Raw genomic sequence first — 6,000 nt, forward strand, 5'->3', positions numbered from 1 at the left:
TGTAAGGCTTTCAACTCCCTGAATTCGCCCAAGAAACAATGGGAGCCCAGAGATGGGGCTGGCAGTCTCTCTGCTCATTGCTCATGTTGGAATTTACGTGAAGCACATTTGTGGAAATGGAAATGAGGCTGTCAGTTCAGATGGGGATTCCCAACACAGATTTTTCTCACTTTGGGGATTCTCAACATTTATTAAAAATGGACTTCTTGGAAATTTATTATTTATTTACAGATCTCTCTATTATATTTATTCCAGAAGCACGGTATGTTTTTTTTTTTTTTTTTTTAGAAGGTTGAAGAAAGTTCGTGAATTGCTAATTTTTTAAATGAGACCACTTGGTAGTTTCTGCTTTCTCTAAGTGAACTATGACGGGAAAGTAATTTCTTTAGCTGGTGATAGACTCTTTGGTGTGTTAATAAATTGATGATAAATAATATATTTACTGATAGATAATATGATTCAATATAAGAAACTGGGTCTTCGAAAGACAACTGAAAACAATTCCTTGTAAGAGAATTGGTAAAACTGAGTGACACACCACAGTTAAAGTCTATGGGTTAGCTGGGCCCTCGTGGCACAGGCCCAAGAGTGTTTTAGCACTTAAGAGCCTGATATCCAGCTCTAAGATGGCTCAGCAGGAAAAGATACTCACTGCTGAGACTGACTGAGTTCAATCCCCAAGACCCACATGATAAAAAGAGAACAGACACCCACAAGTTGTCTTTTGTCCTCTGACCTCCACACATGCCCTGTGGTGCACACCCCCCCCCAAAGAACATGCATATAGATACCAAATAAATAAATACATTTTATATTTGAAAAGAGATATAGTTGCTGAATGGTAGTGTACGCCTTTAATCCCAGCACCCAGGAGGCAGAGGCAGGCAGATCTCTGTGAGTTTGAGGCCAGCCTGGTCTATAGAGCAAGTTTTAGGACAGCTAGGGCTACAGAGAAAAAATTGTCTGGAAAAAAATAAAAATAAAAGAGAAAGAGAGAGAGAGAGGAAGATGGGATGATAATGTAGTTGAACTAGCCTGGGCTATACACTAAATTATAGGCTAGCCTGGGCAACAGAGTAGGACTTTGTCTCAAAAATAAAAAAAAAATCAAAACTGAAGCTATGGCTCAGTGGATAAGCCACTTATCTCACAAATATAAGAATGGGAGCCCGTGTAAAATTTAGGTGGGTGTGGCAGCCTGTGTTTAATCACATGTAGCAAGTTGGCTAGCCGCTCTAACTGAAATGATGACCTCCAGGTTCAATGACTCACCCTGTCTCAAGACAGACAATGGAGAGCAATTAAGGAAGATACCTCTCCCTTTGGCTTTAGACCTCTACTTGTCAACCATATTACATGTACCTTCTGATGCATGTACCTAAAGATATGTAGATATGCATACACACGAGCATGCACTACACACACACATACACACACATATACGATCTTTTTACTAATAGTTTTTATTGCATAACTATTATATATCATGACTCAATTAGGTGGAATTTAACTGATGCTTATTGAACTGATATTGAAGCAGAGATACATAGATTTAAATTCATAGTGGTTTCATCCAGTATGAGTTTGTCCTGACTACAGTGGTCTTGCTGTATTCCTCTGTGCATCTGGGCGACAATCCAGGGCAAGTGTCTTGAAAACAGTGAAGCAATAGTCTTGGCTGCTTAGTTCCTCTGGTTCTGCTGTCCCTGAGAGGCTTCCATGTTCTCTACATCACTGGCATAGAAAGACTGGAGAATCGCGCCATGTTTTCGCACTACCTCAGGCTGGAGGTAGTCTCCATCATGCCTGTATAGATTTCACTAATGACATTGATATATATTGCTTCTCCTAACCACAGCAAGGAAAAGTTGGATGTCTAAGGCATACACACTTCGTGGGCATTGTTTTATGTCTCGGGTAATAAACAGTAAAAGTCCCTGTTTTTATCATTAAGTGGCTCCTAGAGGAACAAAGAACCATGATTTACAATAGAATGTGCGTGGCATACGGCAAATGTGACCATTATGAAGTTTCAGTGTCAGAATAATAAGCTTTTGTTTTGGTAAAGGTCAGAAAAAGCTCCCAGGTTGAAAAATTTCTCTCAGGAATAGGAGTTTGCCAGAAGTTTAGGGTAGGTTGTGGCCATCATTATCGATGGGAGGAAGAACTGAGATACAGTAGGCCTATGGGGGAACAAGGACCTTAAAAAAAAAGCTTAAAGCAAGGTGTGAAGAATCTGATTGTACTGGCATATAAGATTTTCATGAGAGTTTGTCGTATCGGGGCTGCTGTTAATGATTTATTTTTTACCCTTTAATAATTTATGAATGAAGCATCATTGTTCCCATTTGAAAGACAAAGAAACTGAAGTGGGGAGAGCTGAAACAACTTGTGCAAGATCTCACAACCAGGAAGCAGGAAAGCTTCACACCAGTATGAGCACTTCAAATCTCATGGAAAACATTTACACACACACACACACACACACACACACACACACACACACACACACATGAAAGTATTTAATTTGGCTTATAGTTTCAGAGGGTTAGGGTCCATGATGTTGGATGATGGCAGAACAAAGCCATGGCAGTAGGAACAACTGAGAGCTCACATCTTGATCTGCAAATAGAAAAGAAAGAGAGAGAAAGAGAGAGAGAGAGACAGAGAAAATGGAAATGGCAAAGGTCTTTTAAAACCTCAAAGACCATACCTACTCCAACAAGGTTATACCTCTTAATCCTTCCCAAAGAGTTCCACCAAGTGGGGACTAAGTATTTAAATCTATGAGCCTATGATGGGCCATTGTCCTTCAATCCAGCACATTCTACTCCCTGGCCCCCAGAGGCCTCTGGCCATGACATAATGTACAGTCCTACTTCAAAAGTCCCCATAGTCTTTCAGTCTCAATGATTTTTGAAAGTACAAAGTAGGAAATCTCTTCAGAGATTCAATGCAATGTCTTTTTTCCCATCTTTTTTCTTTTATTAAAAATAGATTCTTTTTATACAATATATTCTGATTATAGTTTCCCCTCCATCTATTCCTCCAAATTCTTCCCCACTTCCTCCTGTTCTAGATCCACTCCCTTTCTGTAAAAGAACAGGTTTCTAAGAGATAACAACCAAAACACGACAAAATAAAATATAATATGAAACAAAAACCATCATATTGAAGTTGGACACAGGAACCCAGCAGGAGCAAAAGAATCCCAAGAGCAGGCACAGGAGTCAGAGACCCACTTGTTCTTGCAGTCAGGAGTCCCATAGAAACACTAAGTTAATAGCTACAATATATATGCAGAGGACCTGATGTAGCCTGTGGTCCCTGAGCTTCTGCTTCTTTCTTTATGTGCTCATCTGTGCTTTATGCAATTGTTTCAGAGGGCCTTGTCCTCCTTCTGTCTTCCAACCCCTCTGGCTCTCACAATCTTTCTGCCTCCTCTTCTGTGGGATTCCCTGAGCTCTGAAGGAAGGGATTTCATGGAGACTTCCAAATTAGTTTTGTTGCAGAAAGGGCTGCTTGTTGATTCTTAGCCACCCGGCTAGCTTAGACCTGAAATAATCACACAGAAACCATATTAATTAAATCACTGCTTGGCCTATTAGCTCTAGCTTCTTATTGACTAACTCTTACATCTGAATTTAACTCATCTCAATTAATCTGCATATCGCCACGTGGCAGTAGCATACCAGCAATGTTTCGGTTTGTCTGACTCTGGGGGTGGCTTGATGGCATCTTTCTGACTCTGCCTTTCTCCTCCCATGCTATAGGCCAAGCCAGTTTTCTTTATTCATTAATCAATAAAATCAACACATAGACAGAAGGACCTCCCACACCATAGACTCTCTTTGCACAGTGTCTGTGGGTCTCTGCATCTGTTCTCTTCTTTTTTTTTTTGGTTTTTCAAGACAGGGTTTCTCTGTATTTCTCTGTAGCTTTGGAGCCTGTCCTGGAACTAGCTCTTGTAGACCAGGCTGGTCTCGAACTCACAGAGATCCGCCTGCCTCTGCCTCCCGAGTGCTGGGATTAAAGGCGTGCGCCACCACCGCCCGGCATCTGTTCTCATCTGTTGCCAGAGGAAGCTTCTCTGATGTTGGCTGGCTAAGGCATTAATCTATGAGTATAACAGAATATCATTAGGAATCATTTTTTAAATTCATTTTATTCTATTTATTTATTTTTTTGATCAGTGGTGTTTGTTTTGCCCTAGGTCTCCGGGCTATCTAGTCTTTGGTTCTTGGTTACCCAAGCAGTATCAGGTGTAGGACTTCCTTCTCATAGAGTGGGCCTTCAGTCAAGTCAGACACTGGCTATTCCTACATGTTCTGCACCAGCATTGCTCTAGCATATTTTGCAGGCAAGTTTTGTGGTTAGGTATTCATGCTTTTCTTTCAACATCCTGCAGAATACCTTCCTGCTCCAAAGAGACTGGAGCATAGAGGTGAGGACACCTTGTAGGTACCAGCTCGGCTTTGCCTTGTTCAGTGAGTTGTGTTGGTATTTCCCCTGCCCAGTGAGATCCCTGTTACCCCTAGACTTCTTCCTCTTTACCTAGCCTCTCTGGGTCTAAGGAATGTAGTTTGGTTACCATTTACTTAATGACTAATATCCCCCTTAGAAGTGAATACATACCACATTTATCTTTCTTCTGTCTGAGTTACCTTGCTCAGGACAATTTTTTTTTATAGTTTCATCCATTTATCTTCATGCAGAACATTTTGATTTATTAGCATTTTAGACTTTCAGATTGTTGTTCCCAATTCATTTATGTCTCTTCTCTTTCTCTTTTCACTTTTCCCAAAGCAAGTTTCTTCAGAACTTACTGAAGAAACACTGGCAGAACCAAAAAAGTCTACTTTCTGAGAGCATATGCCATCACCAAGCATAACCCAAGACTTTGAAAATAATGGCACCATAGGGACAACAAGGTGTTACTGAAGGGGAAATCGTAAATGTGCTTTTTTTGTTATCCTGCCACAAGGTAAAAGACATTCTCAGTGTAACCTGGTTCAGAATCATCCATTTCAATGGCAAAAAAGTATCTCTAGAAAAGAATTATCATCAGAAACTTTCTTTTATCTCTTGTCTCCAATGTCCACCATAGAGGTAGATGTGATATTTATAAGCCTGATATTTGAATATGAGACAGAAACAGAGGATCTCGCACATCTCAGTGTCAGTAAACTTCCGGCAAAAATTGTAACCCGCAACTGGCACTTCCTCTGCTCATCCAGGTTAACTGCTCGGCTCCTGACTGCCAGCAGGGAGGGTTGGGCTTGACCTGCCTCAAGTCCGGAGCTTAATTTTCCAATATTTAGATTTGATTTTTCCAGAGTCTCAAAACACATGTTAGAAAGTGGCTTACCTATTTGCACCCTACTTTGAGTGGGGTATCATCAGATGAGAGCCAGAGATTTTCCTTCCAGAAGAGTCTCCACGCAGAGAGCACATTTTCTGGATCTAAACACTGAGAGGGAGACTCTCCTGGAAATGGTCCAGTCATAGCTATTGTACTCCCGGTTCTGTCCTTCTTCCTTTAACATGAAAAGAAATTAATGTGAAAAGTAAAGAAAAACCTGCGATCTTGATATTTGCTGAACATTTCAGAAAAATTGATTCCTTCCTCCTGAGGCTTTCCCTAATTCTTCTACCATAGTCCCGGTGGTCCTGAGTCTGCTCACAGACCGGTGAGTGATGGTCTGACCTAGGTATGAGTTCCCAGGGCTCCAGGGAATGCTCACATTGAAGGACCTCCGAAACGCCTGATGTGGGGATGGGTTTAAGAGCAACACAGACAATTTAGCTCAAATCTATGAGACAGACACATTTTGCAGCTAATCATGTCCTGGCTGTCTCTGAATTTCAGTCAGTGTACCTAGGAAATCCAATCGCAGGCAGTGATGAATTTATATGAATCTGTCCTCATCATCAATATTTCTTTGAACAGTGACCCTAATCAAAAAACTCACTTCACAGGACATAGTAAACAAAACACTA

Source organism: Arvicola amphibius, chromosome 5, assembly GCF_903992535.2.
Source record: "Arvicola amphibius chromosome 5, mArvAmp1.2, whole genome shotgun sequence".
Classification (NCBI taxonomy): domain Eukaryota; kingdom Metazoa; phylum Chordata; class Mammalia; order Rodentia; family Cricetidae; genus Arvicola; species Arvicola amphibius.